General features: G+C 39.8%; 1 long non-coding RNA gene across 1 annotated transcript in view; it reads left to right on the top strand.

The window, feature by feature from the left end:
* The window catches only part of LOC116150717 (uncharacterized), a 26,286-nt gene extending 5,252 nt beyond the window's left edge, over positions 1–21,034 (top strand). The window contains exons 2-4 of the long non-coding RNA XR_004134462.2: positions 1,861–1,993; positions 18,521–18,603; positions 20,247–21,034. This is a non-coding gene — a long non-coding RNA (uncharacterized LOC116150717). The remainder of the gene's footprint in view (positions 1–1,860; positions 1,994–18,520; positions 18,604–20,246) is intronic.

The raw sequence follows: 21,034 nt of genomic DNA, 5'->3' as shown, positions 1-21,034 counted from the left end.
ATGCGAGTTTCGCCTGCAGGACAAAGGAAAACAAAACAGAATGTGCCCCGTGGAGTGAGAGAGATCTAACTGTTGTTTCCATCCGGCTAGAGTAGATTCTCTAATTTGCAATTTTTGCTTGCCCTTGCCTCAAACTATTTCTGTTAATACTATTGCTTTGCTTCCTCATCACTTTGCAAACGATTGCATTCTGCTGCTTTTTTTAGAGTTGCTTGTGCCTGAGAGGAAATGGAGCTACAAGTGTTTCCTTTCCATTCAAAACTGGCACTTTTTTTGTAGTGGGGGAAGAAGCTGAGGACTCACATCTTACTCCCAGCAGTTTGAGATAGCACTTAGTTTTCCATAAGCCTCTCTAAAAGTCCTTATGTTGTGAATTTATACATTTTATCACACCCTCCAGGAAGCAAGCTGGGCAACTTCTCCTGATGCCAGATGGCTCAGCAGACTTCTCTGATGTTGCCACTGGATTGCACATCCCTGCTTCTCTTATCCCACACCCCAAAGTACATCTACCTAGAAAGTGTAAAATGCTCATTATTTCACTGGTCCCCAGGCAGAAGTTCCTTCACCTTCACCGTGGGGGAGTCACTCCCACCCACAGTGAATCTTCCTCCACCTTTCCAACCTAAGCACCTCTTAGGTGTACCGTCCTGGAGCCCAGAGTAAAGCCAGGCATTCTCTTAAATAATCTATACATATGGTTTAAAATGAAAATAATGTTGAGGAGTTGCACAAATTTGGTAGTAAGAGATGACTTTGTAGGAAAATCACCATGTTTATTTATTACATAAGTCAGAATTCTTTTGGTTGTAAGTGACAGACCATATTTGAATTAGCTTAGGGAGAGAAGGGCATCTATTGACTCATGTAACAAGAAAGGATCAGGGAAAGAATAATTCAAGGGCTTGAGACACCAGTACATTTTCCCTCTCTGCCTCTTCTGCTTTTCTCTGCAAGTGGAGGGTATAGCAGGATTTGGAGACACATATTTCAATTTTACCATCAAAGAAGAGAGAAAGAACACAACATGTGTGTGTACATGCTCATGTGTGTGCATACACACACACACATATACACACACACACAACAAACATACTGAGAAGATTCAGACTATATATTAGAGCAGCGAGGTGCAAGGGAACAATTCTCCAAAAAGAGGGGGAAGCACAAACAAGGCCCCTGGGGAATCGGTTCTGAACTAGAAACAGATTATTTTTATCTTGAGGGTTCATTTCCACGCATAAAGCCTCCTATTCCCAAGAATACACTTACATCAGTTTGAGAGGCACAGACACATATCATACAGCATTTAAGAGGGGCCTCAAACTTATGTCCTATGAAGAATTTTCTAGTGAAGCACTGTCTGTTCTCTGATAAGACACTGAGATGGATTCTGAGAGCCTCAGGAACCTGGGGGAGGCAAGACACAGAGAGAGTTAAAATCCTTTTTAGAAAGGAATTAACAGCAACGTTAGGTTATGGAAAGAGAAAAGAGGATGGAAGGGCTAGAGTGAGAGAGAAGAACGAGTGAGCATGAGCCTGGGCATTACATTAAAAATCCCTAGTCATGAGAAGGCCAAGGAACCCCTAAAAATTAGGAGCTGTCACATGAAATTTGAAGTTGTTTGTGTTGCTGTAGTATAAGTCCTCTGACAGAGACAGATTCGGTGTTCTACAGGTCCCTTTTTTTTCTTCCTGGGTTCAAAACTAGACTACATTTCCCAGCCACCCTGGCGTGGAATGTAGATGTAGCCAGAGCACTAGTTCTAGTCATTGGAAGTGGGCAGCAAGGATGGGTGGCCCCTCCAGGCCTGGCTAATGTAACTCCCACATTATTCTCCACTCTGCCCTCTCCTGCAGGCTGGTGACAGAGGACCAGATGGAGGACTCCATGCCCCCAGAAGATGCTGGAACCACTAGACAAGAGGAGCCTCAGTCTGTGAATGGCTTGGTGGATCAGGCCTCTTCCAGCCTCCATCGGACTGTGACATGAGTAAGAGATCATCCTTTTGCGTGTTTGCTCTTGTTGTCACATTATTGCAATTGGGGCTTGTTTGTTGTAGTGACTGACTTATTCTGACTAACATAAACTCCTACTCAGACCTACACCCCCTCTCAGGTCTTCAAAAAGTCTACTAGAGATGTGCAGATGTCCTATGAGGGTGGGAGCCTTGAGGAGATCGTAACAGAGGCTGAGTTTCACAACCAGGTTAACAGGGCATGGAACAGAAACTGCATTTACAGGAAAACAGTGCATTCCATAATCTAAAGCCATTTACAGAAGTAGGGCCAGACATGACCACAGGATCAGAAATTTACAGAAGTATTGGAATGGGTTTTGATTTCTACAGAGCGTGGAATGAGGGAGGCCTTATGGAACTTTATCTAGATGTGAAGGGAGTAACGAGTGGATTATGTTGCTATCTTTATGTGGGTCCGGGTGCTATGAGTGAAAATAGTTTTTGACTAACATGTCAAGGATGGAGACTGCAAAACTCTTATGACCACGAAATCCTGAATCAATACGTATATCACTTGGATGTTTACAGAATTCTTTTCTACTGAGAAATCCCTGATAGACAGCCGAGCAGGATTTATTTACCAGGCAATGAAAAGAGCAGCCAGCATTTACTTCCCAGTGTCAGTTACAGTCTCCCCATTTTTCTCTCTCCTAGCTCACATGCTGTTGTTTTCCTTTAGGGCATTAATGAGATACTTATTACTGCATTTATTTTTAGATGTTTTTGTTTCCCCCCTTAGACTCTAAGCTCTATGAAAACAAGGTCTGTGTCTGTTTCACCCTTATTGTATCCCTGGCACCTAGCACAGTGCCTGGCACACACTTCAGGAATATTTATTGGAAATGAAATCTGTAGGTGTGTTTGTTGGAATGAAGTGAAATCTGTACATGTGAGAGCCTCAGTTAGCCACCTGTTGACCTTGGAGAATTCACCTCCTAATTTAGTTTTAAGAATCAAATATTGTTTAACTGTCTGACAATTTGAAAATGCATTACTACCTTTCTTTATGTAAAGAACAAATGGCATTTATCATACATGAATATGATATGAGTTCTCATACATGAATTTTATCCTAGCAACAGCTATGTAGGGTTATTATTATTATTGTTATTATTAATAACATCTGCTTCTTTCTAGAAAACACATGAATTCTTTTTCCATGTGTTATATAGCCCAGGCTGAGTTTGAAACTGAGTGTCTCTTTCCCTTCAATCCAGGCAGCAGCAATATTAAGTAAATAGCCTTCCTGGCTGAACCTCAGCTGACCTGCCTACTGGAACCTTTCTTATCAGAGTTCCAGGAATAATCACTTTTGTTTTTTAAGAACAAGATATTGATAGAATATAGCAGTATCCTTTTTTCAGATTGCTTTGTACAAGTCTGGCAGTTTTCCCTCAAACAGTACAGCCTAGACTCATAATTACGCTTTTCCTCACCACATCCCACCCTCCCCCAGCCACTGGAATACAGGAGCCGAGACTTCCACCTTGGTACTGTATTAGCAGTTCTGAATCATTTTGTGCAAATTTGTATTGAATATATCCTTACCTCTTCTCCTTTGTTCACTTGTGAGCTTATGGGGGCAGATTTTATAAATAACTATCCATTTTCTTTTTTCCTTCATTCTGAGAATGTGTCCTTAGGATAATTATTGTTTCATAGAATAGCAGAAAAAAATGAAAAATATAATCTACATCAACCTCTCCATTTTATAGATGAGTCAACTAAAACCTAAAGTAACCAAGTTTGCTTGCCTGACATCATATAGCTAGTTAGCAGCAGATCACTTTCCCTGTGATTTTACTTCAGTATTTGTCATATGTTGATATTCCACATGACATCTTCACAAGCACAACAGCCTCACTCACACACCAAATGATTGCTTTGAGTTCATCATGAAATTGCAAAGTAATTTACAACATACCATTGTAAGCAGATACAGATGACTTCAGAGCAGAATTGTTAGTAATGGTAAATTATACTAAATCACTTGCAATTTCTCCAATATGCCACATGATTTTGTTAAACCTCCATGCTAGCATATGTGATTTTACCTCATCTCATTAGGAAAGCAGTGCATTCCATAATCTAAAGCCATTTACAAAAGCAGGGTCAGACGTGACCATGGGATCAGAAACTTAAGGAATTTACAGAAGAAAGGACTCTCCTTTCTTGCCTGATGAACCCTTTTCATCCATCAACACCTAGATCAAATGTCACCTTCTCTTTGCTGGCTTTCTTGTCTCCTCAAGGACTCTCTTCTCTGTATTGCCAAGGCTCTTTATTTTAAGTTTAGGCTCCATGAAGCTGAACACCTCGAGGCCAGGACCTTGTCTATATGCTTCTCCCAACACCCAGCACTGATAGACACATTATTAATGTCACTGAAGGAGTAAGTGAATGAATGAATAAGTAAATTGAATTAAACATTGTTTGCCAAAAATTATTCACTTCTTGGGAGATACAGCAGAGAAGAAGGAAAATTAAAGATGCTTTTTATATTCTGTCAGCATGGTTCTTCTGGCTGCTAAATGACATAAATTATCTGTAGCATCCTGCACAGTGCTGACACAGACACTTCGTAAATGTCCCCCATGGCCAGACTCCATTATGTACATACAATTATTGTAGTGGAATGAAAATCAGAAGATCAATATTTGAAGTTTGGTCAAATATTGTGAGGAGAGAAATGAGCTCCTTTGTCCTTTGAGTGATTGACTGGACTGTCCCATGGAGGTAGCTGAGCAGGTAGATTTGCAGTCACATTTAGAAGAATAGCTTGGTTCCTGACACAAATAAGACGATGCAGATCCGTGTGGCTGGAATGATTAGGATTTAATTCTGAGGTGGCACTTGACAAAATGCTCAGCACAGAGCCCTCAATGAGTATCAGCTTATTAACTCCTCTCAAGGATGAGTGGCTTTCCAGAACCTAATTGTGGGAAAGGTTTTAAAGCTTCTAAGCTCAGAAGAAGAAAAAAAGGCCATGATCAATTAGCTGTGTTACCTTAGGTGCAAGATAGGGAAATGAAACTTTTTGTCCTGGATCTAGACTCTATTGCCTTAAACTTAAGCAAGCTTGGGGTAACTTTCTGGGTTAGTGTCACTCACAGACAGACTGAACAGAAGTGAACTTTTTTGTATACATGTATTTTTATTGAAGTATAGTCAGTTTACAATGTTTTGTCAATTTCTGGTGTACAACATAATGCTTCAATCATACATGAATACTTTTCTCTTTTTTATTATTTTTGGGGGGTAGGTAATTAGGTTTATTTATTTATTTTTATAGGAGGTACTGGGGATTGAACCCAGGACCTTGTTCACTTGAGACATATCATCCCTCCAGAAGTGAACTTTGATGAATTTTAACATTGGCAGACTGACCAAATGTCATCTACTGGTGATAGCTGCACTGTGCAATACAGAGGCCACTAGCCACCTGTGGCAACTTAAATGTAAATTAAACAAAATTCAATGAAATTTAAAAAACAGTTCCTTGAATTTCAAGTGCTCAATGGCCACTCATGCCTATTGGCCTCCATACTGGATAGCACAGACCTAGAACAGTCTCATCATCTCAGAAAGTTCCACTGGACAGAGCTGCTTCCTAGGATACCTTAGAAAATTGTGCTAATAAAGTACATAAACTTATGTAGTCCACAGCATATTTTATATCACAAGTTTGTTTGGATAATGTGCCCAGTTTTCTAATCCTTGAGGAACAATGTGGTGAAGTGTCCCTGTGCTGGCTAGTTGATTTTCAAGGCAGGCTCCATGGCTGACAACAATAGAGCTGGTTTCACTTACTGCGGGATAGAGCACAGCAAGATAAAACTCAGAAGGTTAAATCTTTTCTCTTCTTGCAAGTGATTACAAAGAAGTAATCATTTAGTTTGGGTTTTTGAGGCTGAGTAGGTGTTGGCGTTTGAGGGCTAGTTTCTGGCACATAAGCAACATGACTATTGAATAATGACATTACTTTAAGTAAATCACCCAAAATGTCTCACAATCAGATAATCATACCTTTGAGGGATTTTTTTTAAAGATTGGGCCATCTCTCCATTACCTCAAAGTGAACTAAGTGGAACCATTAACCTCTCTTTCTTCTATAATATGTGTATAAATGAATGAGGCTGATAAGCAAATATTTGTTATACTTTCTCTGTGTCTAGTTGTATGAAAATACCAAGAATTTTTTTAAATTTTAAAAGTAACTATATGTCTTGCAAGAGTAGACTTTCATCCAAATTCAGTAATTAAAAAAATAATATGTTCAGCCTATTCTACTTACTAAGATTTAAAATAATAATAGTAACGGGTGACTTTGTTGAGCACTCATTATGTGTACCATGCTAGGGACTTGGCAGGCAGTCATTTAACCCTTACAACAACAACGGAAGGTAGAATCACTCTTCTTTTATAAATAAGGCATTCAAAAGAGTCAACTTTCTTCTCAATATCACTGCTAGACTGGGGAGAGCTGGCACTTGAGTCCAGATGTGTTTAACTCCAGAGCCTGGACCTTTAACTACCGCTGCATATAGTCTTCCCTACACTTCAGACAATTTGCAGAGACTAGGTCTAAAAACAGAAAGGCTTCTAGCTAATTCTCAGTTGATCAGAAAAGTAAACCAGCCCATCCTCCCATGCAGTTTGCTCCTTGGTTTATATTACAGACCCACTCTCACTTTGAACTGAGGATATACTGCGTATATACTATATACACATATACAATATCCTTAGGAGTAATGAAGATAGGGTGGCCAGATTTAGGAAGAAAAACAGATCCTTAGGTAAACAACAAATAGATTTTAGGATAAATATGTCTCATGCAATATTTGTGTTTCATCTGGCAACGCTAATTGAAGATACCACTAGTTCCATACCAAAGGGATTAGTGGTCCTACCATGTGGTTTATAAGAAAATTTAACAGGAAAATGGTAAATTAAAGATGACCACTAATTCTTTGCCATTCCTCCAATTGAGAAGATCAGTTTATTTGCCTCCTTTTGAATCCTGGTTGGCCTTAGGGACTCGCTTGACAAACAGAATGTGGCAAAGTGACATTCTGTGATTTCTGAGGCTAGGATACAAGAAACCTAGAAGCCACCACCCAGGTCCCTTTGAATTCTCTAGAATCCCTGAGAAGGGTGGAAAGAAATCCAACTACCCTGAGACCACCATACAAGAGAGAACACATGTAGGTGCCCTGGTTGACAGTACTTGCTGAACCCAGACTCTAGCCAGCCCTGCTGAGATACCAGACATGTAAGCAAAGCCATCCTGGGGACTCCAGACCAGCCTACCCACAAAAGAATACCGAGTGACTCAGCTGACACTACATGGAGGAAAAGAAACACCAAGCCCTGCCCAAATTCCTGACACACACAATCATGAACTATAAAAACAGTAGTTGTTTTCAGGCACTAAATTTTGGGGTCCTTTGTAACACAGCAGTAGATAATCAGAACTATTCTATTATTTAGTATTTTAATTGTCCAGAATACCAGAAACAGGGTGTTTTCTCACATTAGAAACATAATCTTGATTAAACCAATACCAAGATCATACTTAATGGTGAAAGCAAAAGAGATATTATCTGTTAACATCAAAAATACAAGAATGATTACTCTCAAAATTAGCATTTAGGTCTGGAATTTTAGGTATATTTCAATGAGCAGTAGTAACCCAAAATTCATTAATTCTCTTGGGTATCTGATATGTCTAGTAGCCTGGCCTCACATCCTCTCAGCCCACCTTTTCCTCCAGCCACTACTGGGAGACCTGCTTCTTGCACCTTGCTTCAGCTGCACTTCATCACTCTAGCTCTTCTGCTCTGGGGCGTCTCTGATACCCTGACATCCGGGAGGATGCCCACAGGAAGCTGCTTAGCACCCAAGTGTATACCTAGAGCATGAGAGCTTGGCCATGAGACTTGTGCAGTGTCACAGGCTCTGTGCTTAGGAGGGCTCCAGGCTTGGTTTAAGATTCTGCTGTCAGTATCTTGAATTCTTTACTACTTTTTGAACAAGGATCTAAAAATTCATTTTGTATCAGGCCTCACAAATTCTATAGTTGGTCCTGTACACACCCATGGAAATGAGAACCCTTGATCAGAGCTGCAACAGAATCTGGTGGGTCGATACCCCCTTCCTCTGTCCCTTGAATGGACAGTTCTGAGACACATTCTACATGGCTCCAAGGAAGATGCCCATCCCCCATCCTGAGTGACCACTTGAGAATAAACATTTGTATTGGCTTTCTTCCTTCACTGTTTTTCTTCTCCAACCCCCAATCTTATATGAGATCACTTCCCAAAATGCGTGCAAGCCCTGGTAGCAGCCACCATTTTCTAGGAGTAACTCAGGCTAAAGCAGTGTTTTTCAAATCCCTTCTGTGCCATGGTTCTGGATTCCAGGGATTCAGACGTAATCAGAGCAAAATTTCCTGCCATCGTAGAGTTTACAATCCAGGTGGCAAACATATGATAAATTGGTGAGCAAATAAACAAGATCATTACCGATTGTGATGAGTGTCTGAAGAACACAAACAAGGTGCTCTGAGAGCAGGAAGTGTGGGGATGTGAATACTGGATTTGAGGCTTGAATCGTAAGAAGGCCAACACATGCCAAGGGCTGGAGAAAAAAAGTGTTTCAGGCAGAAAGAGTAGCAAGACCAAAGGCTCTGAGGTGAAAATGCCTTTGGTGTGTTCGAGGGACAGAAAGAAGACAGAGTGAGGAGCCCAGAGAAGAAGAAGACAAGAGGTAGTACCAGACACTACTGGAGATAGAAAAGGACTGATCACGCAGGGCCACATTAAGGAGTTTGTATTTCATTCTAAGTATGACAGGGGAGGGAGTACATTCTGATTTCGATTTTTAAATTATGACCCTGTGAGGAGAATGGATTGGAGGGGAGCCACTTAGAAAGCTATTGCAGGTGTCAATGTGAGAGTTGGTGGTGGCTCAGAGGAAGGTGGGAGAAGGGAAGATGGACAGAAGGGAGGAATTGCATCAGAGCAGGTGCACTAGGGGCTCTTGGAGCTTATTCAAGGTCTGATCTCTGGTCAAAGATAAACAGGCTCCTAGTAGAGCAAGAAGCATGCCAATAACTTCTCGTCTGAGTATAGAGGCTGCAGCCACTGCCGTATCCTCACCTCATGGAGGGAGGAAGAAGAGCAGGATTCAGGCATTGGGAGGGGAAGCAAGGAAGGTGGCCTTAGCTCATTGCTAGATCAGGAGCCAGCCCTCAGGGCTACAGAAATCGTGCTCCCTGGAGCCCCGGAGCATCCTCTGCCTCTTCTCCGATAAAACACCATCCCTGCTCCACTGCCCCACCCTCAACTCATCTTGCTTTAGATGTTGCATTTTCCACACATTTTCAGCAACTGACAATATCTATGGAAAAAAAAGAGAGAGAGAGAGATAATTATTTGAAAAAAGACTGAAGTTATTTCCAGATGACTTGATTATGTACTTAGAAAACCCAACTACTCAACAGTAAACCTTTGGAAGTCCTAAGAAAGTTCTTCAGAGTTGTCAAATACAAAATATCCAGAAATCTATAAATGTCCCATATGCCAACAATAAGTTAGGTGATATAGTGGGAGGAACAAGCCCACTTATAATACAAAAATATTAAAACTGTGGTAATAACCTTAGCAAGAAATACATAAGCCTATATGAAAATAACTACAAAAACAAAAAGAGCAAACCTGCAAAACTTTTAAAATAAAATTATAATAACTGAAGAACTATTCCATGTTCCTAAAACAGAGTTAATTTATAAGTTTAATTTGAATTTATTTAAAAAGGTTTTTCATATGTAGGAACTTGACAACATGATATTAAAACAAACTGAAAGAATAAGCATTCAAGAATTTCTAAGAAATTTTTGAAAGAGGAAAGCTATCAGGTATTAAAACATATTATAAAGCTGGAATAATTAAAGCACTGTTGTATTAATGTAAAATGCAATCTTTTAGTGAATCTCAAAACAGACCTTAGAATATTAAAAAAATTCAATTTATGAGTGATAAATTATGTATTACAAACTAATGTGAACAAAAGGTTGGGTTTCTAAGCATAAAAGCAATAAAAAAAAAGTGTCAAAGACAACATCATATTTGACCATATAGAAATTTAAGCAATTATATAACAAAAAAATCATAAACAAAGATTAAAAGCATATTGCAAACTGTGAGAAATATTTGCAGTGTAAGTGACATGCATGAGGTTAATATCCTTACTATAAAGGTCTCTAACCTATAACAAGAAAATATCAGCTTCAATTGAGAGGAGTCAATGGGCATGAATAGATAATTCACAAACATACACATGTTGGCCAATAAGCATAAAAAGATGTTTATCATCACTAGTCATCAAAGATTGCAGTTTAATGCAACAATGAGATAGTTTTTCACATATCAAATTAGAAGAGAATTTCATTAATGATAATAGACCAGCATTTATTGAGTACTTATTGTGTGCTAGGCACTCTTCGACGTATTTACTTGTAATATATCATTTAAACTTCATAATAATTCTACGAAGTAGGCAGTATTGCTGGGCCCACTTAATAGAAGAGAAATCAAGACACAGAGCAGCTAAGCAACTGTTGCCAGCCCACACAGGTAGGATGTGGTCAAGTTGAGATTCAATTTTAGAGTTTGATTCGGAAGCCTGATCCCAGTACTAAACCATTAGGCAGGAGTCAGTGTTGGGAGGAAGTTGTGAAATAGACACTCTCCTGAGCTGCCGGTGGTGGAATAAATTGGTAATGCCTCTCTGAAAAGCAATTTGACTCTTCAGTATCAAGGATCTTAAAAAGACTTGTAGTCCTTGATCCAATAACTTCACTTCCAAGACTCATTCTAAGGATATTAGAGACAGGAATAGAGAATCACGTGAAGAATGTTTATTATAGAATTATTTATAAAGCTGAAAAATTTAGATACAAAGTGTTCAACAACAGGAAAGCATTTACTAAAATAAATATACATTAAAAATGTATTTAGGGGGAGGGTATAGCTCAGTGGTAGAGCACATGCTTAGCATGCATGAGGTCCTGGGTTCAATCCTCAGTACTTCCTCTAAAAATAAATAAACCTGATTACCTCCCCCAACCCCTGCCAAAATAAAATAGTTAAATAACATGATGATAAATAAATAAAATATATTTTAAAAAGTAAATAAAAATATATTTAATGACATGAGGATATGCAATAATATATAATGTTACATGAGAAAAAAGCATATAACATACTATGTATATAAAATATGATGTATACAGTATGGTCTCAGTATTTTGATATGGAACAGAAAGACCTGAGGATACACGTCAAGGTGTTCACAGTGATTATTTCAGAGAGGTCGAATTACAGGTGAACCTGATTTCCTCTTTATACTTTTCTGGACCTTCTAAATCTTCAACAGAGACATCTATAAGATTATTTTTTATAATCAGGAAAAAGCCAATAAACATTAGATTATGTTTTAACAGCAGAAGTATCTGGAACACTGTGAGTGACTTTTACTCCTTTCAGGAAATAAACTGCATCCCAGTTAGAGATAACCTCGATTTTATCCACTCAAACCTAAGAGAAGCAGCAAAGACCTTTGGTCCTTTCTGTCAAAGGCAGAGCTGCAGACAGACAGAAACCACAACTCTGTCCTCTTGGAGACAAAAGAGAGAGGTGATCTAGGAACCACCTGGACTGCCCAAGCTGTGTGCTAAGGATTTTCACAAACTTAGAGCCCTTTTGGGAGGAAACAGAATGCAAGAGCTTACCACCTTAAAACAATTTCATCTGATAAGCACAGCCAAGGTCTGAATAAGAAATGTCCATACTCTCTGGCCACTGTATTTTTACAGCACCCTACAGAGGCGCTGACGCCAAAGGACGTGAACTCAACTCTACATTTCTCAGCTGCATGATACGGGCCAGTCATTTTATTAGTCTCTCTGAATCTTTATCTTGTCATTTCCCAAATAGGATTAATAAAAGTAGAGGGCCAACAAGGTTAAATGCCTTCAAATGTGTAGGCCTCATTTGGAAATGAAAATACCCTAGATACATGAAAATTATTATTATTATAATTAGATCTTTCTCCTTGCTTGGAAGGGCTGTCCTTGTTCCCGGAGGATCAGGTCACCCATGGTCAAAGGAAGGAAGATGCTGCATGGAACTCCAGGTGTACTGAACGCTGCCCCTGTTTCTTAGGACTGTGACCTTCTGAAGTCCCTGCTGCCCACCTCCTAAGCCCCAAGGCCCTCAGGCATATGAGAGAATATGAGCTTCATTACTGAACGATAGCTTGGCCTCCTCTGCCCAGTTTCAAAAGTTCTTCCTTCATGTGACCTGAACAGACCTTTAATGTAAACAAACATTTCCTTTGAACCTAATAGGACCATATTTGCTGTTAGTCATATATTTGTCTTAATGGAGTGAATAACAGTCTGTAAATATCCAAAGCCTTGCCCTAAAAACATTATTAAGCACTTTTTCTAAAGTTAATAAGTGGAAAGAAAAACACAAATAATTACATGGCACCTCTCTATGTTTTTTAAACCAAATGCTTTTGTCTCATCAACCTGGGTCAAGCAGATATAAGTAGCTCTGGCCTGCAATGAGGCAAGAATTCTTAAAGCATTCTCCAGAGTTCTTCTAGCAAATTCAGTAGGCCTCTGAAAGTTAATTCAAAAATTGGGAAAGTTCACCTAATAATTAAAAAAGTATATGCCTAAGATTTTAGAGAGCCAAGATCTCAGCAAGTTTCCATGCACACTGTGGAAAGTCTGTAGACTTCAGTTTCTTCAAAGTAAAACAAAGGCCAAAGGACCCTAAGGTAACTTCCAGCTGGAGAGTCCATGACCATAACTGTCAAGGTCCATTTAGTTCTTGGCCTAAATTCCTATGCTGAGTCTCTCTTTGTAGCCCAAGTACATATGAAATTCATAGTTTCTCCACTTCTCCCTCAGTACCTTGGGGGAGAAGGACCATCCTCAGGGCTCAAGGGGGTTCCTGCCTGAGGCCTGCTCATTAGAGGGCTCTTCTCTGGTTGCCTTTCCTCCTCACAGATCAGGACTCTGCAAGGCCAAGGGGTGTGCTCACTAGGAGCCTGCCCTAAACTCCATGTGTTAGTCAGCACCAGCTGTCATAGCAAAATACCACAGGCTTAAACAAAGGAAATTTATGTTCTCACAGTCTGCGGACTAGAAGTCCAAGATCAGGCGGCCAGCAGGATGGTTTCTGGTGAGAAAGCTTTATATAGCTTGATCTATAACCTTTTTTCCATTTTTACTGAGATATGATTGACATATAACATTGTATAAGTTTAAGGTATACAGCAAGATTTGAGATATCTATATATATAGAGAGAGAGAGAGAGATACAGATATATATAAATGATGAACACAGTAAGTTTTAGTTAACATCCATCACCTCACAGACTTAACATTTTTTTTCTTCTGATAAGAACTTTTAGGGTCTACTCTCTTAGTAACTTTCAAATATACAACACAGTATTGTCAACTATAGTCACCAGGCTGTACATTCCCTGGAACTTACTTATTGATTTATTTATTTATCTGTTTATTTATTGAGGTATAGTTGATTGCATCTATAACTTTTAAGTATTTAAAATATGGTAGGTGGTCCTCAGTAATACTCTCTCTGGTGCCCAACAAACATGAAGAGCAAACCTGGTGGAGGTTATCCCAGTTCCCTCTGGACTCCCTCCTCAACTCCATCTCTGATGAATTAGCCAGCCTTAATGAGATAACAAAGTTAAGGAGAGAAATAGTCTGATTCTACCTAAGAGCAGGTTCTTGACCCATCCCTACTGTAACCTGGCAGGAATTCTATATTGTAATTCCTGGATCACAGGATTACTAATTCCTGTAACACAGGAGTAATTAATCCAAGCTTGCTATACTCCACTTACTGTTCTAAACCCTTTACAAGTATTAATTCATTTGTTCCTTCCAGCAACCTGTGAAATAGCATTATTACTATCTTTATTTTATAAATAAGAAATATAAACATAGAGAGGTTAGGAAACATATCCAAGGACATCCAGCTAGTAAGTGGCAGAGCTAGGGTTTGACCCAGTCTGGCCTTAAAAATCCTCCCCTTAACAATTATGCTGTAACCCACTCAAATAAGGTAATATTTACTGAGCACTCCCTGTGTACCAGACCTTGTGCTATTGCTAATACTATGAGGTTGGTACTATTATTTCTCCATTTTACAGGTGGGGAAACTGTACTTCAGGAAGATTAAGAAACCATCCAACAGTACACTCCTAACAAGCCACGTTGGTGGATTTGAACACGAGTAATCTGGTTTCAAGCACATGCTCTTCACTAGACCAATTCTGTTTGCTCAATATCCTTCCTTGAAGGAGAACACACAGGTGGCCAGGGGAGCCTGGACATATTATTGGGTCAGAGTGTGACAGTTGCCACAGAGGAAATTGATCTATGCTCAGTGAAGAAATGGGCTGTTTTGAGTAATACGGCAATTTGAGGAAGTTAAATGGATTAAGATTACAGGTTGTGTTTCACATTGGGAAATACACTTGCATTTTTAGTTCCTGTGGCTTGATATGAAATCTCAGAGTGAATCATTACATTCTGACTTTAAGCATGTCTTCAGTCCTGGTGAGGGTGACTTACTCCTTAGGAATTTATGAGCTATTTGAAGCAGGTAGGATCTAAAGCAGCCTAACCCTTGGACCTGTTTCAGTCTAATCCAACATGATCTGGGGTCTCTGATAATATGATAAAATTCCTCTACAAAAAAGAAATCTGACGGCGTAAAAGTTTGTTGACCAGGAGGCTTTCCCAATGACGGCACAGTTTTCCTGCTTTAGGACATTGCTCAAATCTTCACTGTATGATCGAAAGCTGGAAACATGATAATACGAAGCATACCTGAACACACATGTCTTCCCATCTCCAAAGATTCATATCTAAAACTTCTCTTAGAGCCAGTGGGGCAAAATGGATCAGAAAATGTCATCCTTCAGCCCCAACTCTGATGACCACAGCTCTCTGGCATGACAGCCTCAATGCTATTGCTGTAGTCAAGGACCCAACAGTTTCCCACGTCTTGGCTCCGGGTGGCTTTGAGTGTTTTCAGTCCTTTTGTCTAGTGCAAGGGTTTGTTTGCTGATCTTCATTGTCTTTGAAGATACTGTTTGGTTACGGGGGAAGGGCCTGCCTCAAGTAGGTTAAAATATAAACTCATAGTCAATGCGAAAAAGAGCTTTAGCTCAAGGGGAGATGCCTGCCTATGTGATTGATTTCTTGGGAAAGAGCCTGTATCTCAAAAAATATCAAATATATGTATGTATATGCATGACTAGGACATTGTGCTGTACACCAGAAATTGACACATTGTAACTGATGGTACTTCAATTAAATTAATTAATTTTAAAAACCCATAATACAACCTCTGTCCTTACCCCCAGGGTCCTCCCCAGTTAGTGTCTGAGATTTCTTTTGCCACACTTTAATTTCTTTAGCCAAACAAAGCTTTATCTGCATTCACATTTATAACAAGAATGTTCTCTGTCCCAGAAGGGACAGGTATCTAACTCAATTATATTTACATTACAAGTTCAGGATACCACAGGCTAGGTTAGGATAGTGGCTCTCAAGTTTTGCTATGCATCGGAATCACCTGAAAGGGTTTTTAAAACACAGATTTCTGGACCTCGCCCTGAGAGTTTCTAATTTAGTAAGTCTGGAGTTTGGCCGGAGAATGTGCATTTCTAGTAAGTTCCTTGGTGATCCCAATGCTGCTGGGGTGTGAACCACACACTTTAAGAATCACTGGACTGACGATTCTCAAGCATTTTTCTTCACTCACACACTGAGGGTAGGACACCGAGGATAGGACACTCTCCTGTCAGCACCAGAGGATCACTGGAGCAGTGATCCTGGCTGCACATTAAAAGCACACTGGAGCTTTGAAAAAACTTCAGTCAGGATTGTACCTCAGGCCAAAGCACTCGGAACACCTGGAGGTGAGCCCCCAGCCAGGGCATTTTGTTTTTAACTCCCCAGGTAATTTTAATGTGTAGCCAGGGTTGAGAACCCTTGCTAGCATGAGATCCTCTTGGGAGGTAGGAGGCAGAGATTCATACTCAATATACCCTTCCCCCAGGTATTGTTAATACATCTTCATGGGATATAATACCTTCTGCTTGTCTTGTAACCAGGTTGAAAATCACCAGCTAACAAGGTCCAGAAAGTGTGATCATGTGTATGGTCAGGCCACTCAAGATGGCTGTTCTCTTGCTTTTCATCCATCCCATGCTTGACCATCCTTGCTTCACCTACACCTACTCACATGAATGTGCTTCCCCCTCACCACCACCACTTCCCTGCCCCAGCGAGTGATTGTTCTAGTCCTTAGGCCAGAATGGCTCTGCCTGCTAGTTTATTAAAGGGAAACATCTGCCCTTGTGATGATTGTTAACCTGAGGGGCTGTGAGGGACGTGCCCCAGCTGCTGGTTTCCCTGGTAACTGATGAGCCAATAGTAGCCTCCTTCCCCAAGCAGCGAAGGTTGTCATGTCGTGCTTGCTGTCTGCTGTACCCAGTGGGATGTCAGTCCAGGATCTTCTGCTGCGGACATGTAAGACCCCTGTCCAGCAAATTGATGTCTCTGTTGCTGTCTCCAGGTTCTTTCTTCTCCAGGTTAGGCAACCACAGGCTTGCAGGCCTGTGAGGTATAGCCCAACATCAAGGCATTCCCAAAAGCTAAATGGTCAGGGTCATATACCGAGATCGTTTTGTGATTACTATTTTCCTTTTTTTCTGTAATTGATTAGGAGAAGGATAACTAGCAATTTGGGAGTAGTAGTAAGATAAAGGAGCTGGAATAAACATGATTGGTTCCTCCTTTTTGCCTTTTCTTCTGCCCTTCCTTTCACCCCTACACCCTCCTTCTGTGCCTGCTGATACCTGGCCCAGGGGGAGGGCTGAACCCCACTGGCAGAGACAGATGACCTGGAGCATCCTGAGAACTTCTGATACCTAAGGCCTTTTGACACCAAGGATGTGGACCCCAGCAATAGGGGAGGTCTGAGTGGTTATTGCAATGAAGGCCCCTGGCTCCCAGACAGACTTGGAGCCAAAGCTGTGTGACCTCTTATACTAATTGGCTCATGATCAGATGTTGCTAGAAATGACCCGGAAACCTACAGTTTTCATTCCAGTATTAACACTCCCTAAGTGACTAAGGGTAAGACACCTATCCTCCTGGAATCTCAAGTTTCCCCACATATACAATGAGGAAAACATGCTAATCTACGAGAAGTGTTGTGAGACCAACTAACATGCTCTTACATAATGCTTAAAGCAAAAAAAGAAAAATGCTCACACCTCATCTGTATTCTTTGGATTAGAATATACTGCCATTTTCAACTTCATAATATTTCTAGACACCTAATTCCACCTTTATAACACCCAGGAATTCTAGAGTTTGTAATTCTGTAACTATAATACATGTACATATAATTCAGCCTTCTGCATAACAAGCAGTCCATAAATATCTGTTGACTAAATGATGGATGATTAATCAATTGATTAAATGAAGTCATTTTCAAAATCAGATACACCACTAATAAATAAAATCACAAGCTGTTATTCTAAATGATTAACTCAGTAGCTATTTCCTAAGCTGAATTAATTACCATCGTCTACAACAACCCTGCATTAGAGATATTAAATATGTGAAAAACGTAATACATTTCTAAACTGATCTATTTGCTCATGGCTGGGATTGAGGCAATAGAAACAGAAAAGGTGACAATCATGTTAATGAGACCTCTGCTTCTCGCTATGCTGTGACCAGAAGAATGTAACCCTCAAATTCCCTACTTTGCTTTACTTTTTCTTGTTTTCCATAGCATTTAGCTCCTTCCAGCGTAGTCTGTAGCTGACTTATGTCAACCAACTGGCCCTTGGAGCTCACAGCTGTATGGTGAAATACAGTTGACCCTTGAAAAATGACAGGGTTAAGAATGCCCACCCACCGTGCAGTCAAAACCCAAGTATGACTTACAGTCAGCCTTCTGCATCTGAGGTTCCACATCAACAGATTCAACCAACTGTATATCATATAGTGCTATATTTATTGGGGGAAGAAAGCATATAAATTCAAACCTGTGTTGTTTGAGGATCAACTGTATCAATTTTCTTCAAACGTCTACATTTGTTTCATATGGTCTCATACTTGGTAATCCAAGAGCCTACTATCGGATTACAGGGTCCAGAAAGAAGCTCATCTAAAAAAAAAAAAAATGCAGATTTTAGGTAACCACAAATTTAACCTGTATATAATGTGTTTCTGAAAAGCCAAAACCAACATTATGTTATGTATCACCCTCAAGAAGACATGTAATCTAGCTTATAGAAAGCAATGATTTAATGTATTCTGCATTGGTCAGAATGAATTTAGAATATTCTATGTTCAATTCCAGACAACATTATTTTGATGAGACAGAACCAAGATGGAGTGATCTCAAAATGGGCAGTCTGGACAGCAATCTGGACACTGTATCAGGTAAAGAAAAATGGACCTCAGTGGGAATTTTCACTTCAGAGACTAACGTGTTAGGATGAGCATGACTGCTGAGACCTCTGGTATTGAGAAGGCAGTACATTCAGTATGTCTGTCAGCTCAGGTTGCTATAACAAAATACTGTAGATTGAGTGGCATAAATGACAAATTTATTTCATATAGTTTTGGAGGCTAGAAGTTCAAGACCAAGGTGCCAGTCTATTTGGTTTCTAGTGAGGGCTCTCTTCCTGGCTTGCAGATGTCTGTCTTCTCACTCACATGGCCCTTTCTCAGTGCTTGCAGTGGAGACAGAGAAAGATCTCTTTCTCCTTCTCTTTGTCTAAGGCCACCAACTCTATCCACCCTATGATGCCACCCTTATCACCTCATTTACTTAATTACCTCCTCAAATCTCTATCTCCAAATACAGTCACCTTGGGGATTAGGGCTTGAACATACAAATTTGGGGAGAACACAGTTCAGTCCATAGCATTGTCTATAGTCCTCTAAAGTAAACATTTTGGGAGACATTTTGTAACTCATTGTAAGAAAACTTTCCAGCTAAAGTTGTTCAACAGTGAAACCAGTTGCTGACCTTTTGAGGCTGTGGCCTTCCTATCACTGGAAGCAGTGTCTTAGTTTAAAGAACCGTTCTCTCAGTGATGGGGAGAAGATTCCTGCAATGAATGGCAGTTCAGAAGAATGCTGAGCTCTCTTCAACTCAAAAATTCTACCATGTTTAAACTTTTTAGATGTTGCTATTCTACTAGGTTCACCCCCCATTGTCCCTCTCTCAAAGGATTGAAACCATATGTGGTTATTTTGGCATAAGAAGAAAAGTCTAGTAAAAGGCTTAAGACAACAAAATTCAAACAATTTTGGATTAGGTAAAATTTCACAATTATTGGTTTTGCAAAGAGCAATGAGATGTCCATGAGTCTCATCTAGATTTTTCTTGAGTTTATGATTTTGTGTGGGGTTGGGAGGAAGTGGTTTAAGTAAACTCTTAAACTGCATCCCAAACATTGCTTGTTATCAGTTTCTTAAGAAACTCAAGAGGTTTCCATGAGTAAGATTAGAGGTGTCTAATACATAACATCATTTCAAACCTAGTCTTTGGTAACCTTTAGGTAGAAAAAGCTAAGGAAAAAAACCCCACTAGATTAAGAAAGAAAAACAAATATTCTTTCACTACTTTTCTTCCAGAAATTACATGGCCTCCTACTATGACTGCCAGACGTAGTAAATTTTCAGTAAAAACTTTTAGTTCTGGATGAAGCAGAAATACTTGGCAACCAACACTATTACTTCTGAACTCCATTTTACTGTGAGCTGTATTATAATCAAAGTTTTAAAAATACAGTATTTTACCTTAATATAAAATATGTTTCATATTTTCATAAAAATTATAAGTCAGTGACCATAAGACAAAAAATGAGTTATTTACAATTGATGTCTTACTGTGGAGTAAAATTAATTACACTGTTAAGAATGTTAAGTAAAAAGGATATCAAAAGCTATATTTATGATAAGTAGAGAATAGTTTCCATACAAATTAAGAGCAATGTTCCTAACACACATCAGTCAGGATCCAATAGTGTAAAATATGTTTGATACTGATGGCTTTTCTTATCTTTCCCTTTTAGATCCTTGGACACAGGACAAGGAAGAGATCTCCCAACTAGAACACATTTTATTGATGAATTCTAGTTCACGAGCCTGTGTTCACTTGCAGAGAAGGGTCTCTGTCTTGAACTAAAACACCCTACAGTCAGGTAACCTGTAACTTATATGTGAAAATGACCAGGGCACTTTCAAGAATGAAGGGGACATAATTACACTGGCTTAACTGGCATAAACAGGAATTGTGCCAGGCGAACCAGGACATTTGGTGGCCATATCCATAAGAGACATTGTGATTGATGCTCCAACCTCCATACCACCCCACATGGTTATTCTAAGATAGAGGTCCTCAAAGTGTGGTCCCAGACCAGCAGTACTATCATCACATGGTAACTTGTTAGAAACATAAATGCCAATCCTGGACCTACTCTGAGAAACTCTGAGGTAGGTCAAGATAGCAATGTGTGTTTTCACAAGCCCTCCAGGTGAGCTGAACGCAGGCTAAAGTTTGAGACCCACTGGTGTAAGCCAATCATACTATTCCATTTCCTTCATCAGTGATGGGCTTAGGAACGGGCAGCCCTAAAGTCAGTCTGAGCCAGTGAAGTACAAAGAGGGGCAAGTTTGAGATTTCTGAGAAGGATAAATCAGTCTCTCTTTTGTTGGGTGTAAACAAGGGAATATAGTACCTGACTGTGAAAGGTAAGGTTGTGAACTGTAGAGCAGAGACATGAAAAGAACCTGGCACTGTTTGGTTGCTGGATCCACCCATCCAGAAGCCCATCCCACCTCTGGACTATGTGAAAGAATT

Source organism: Camelus dromedarius, chromosome 3 (assembly GCF_036321535.1).
Source record: "Camelus dromedarius isolate mCamDro1 chromosome 3, mCamDro1.pat, whole genome shotgun sequence".
Taxonomy (NCBI): Eukaryota; Metazoa; Chordata; class Mammalia; order Artiodactyla; family Camelidae; genus Camelus; species Camelus dromedarius.
This window is presented reverse-complemented; position numbering and strand designations above follow the sequence as displayed.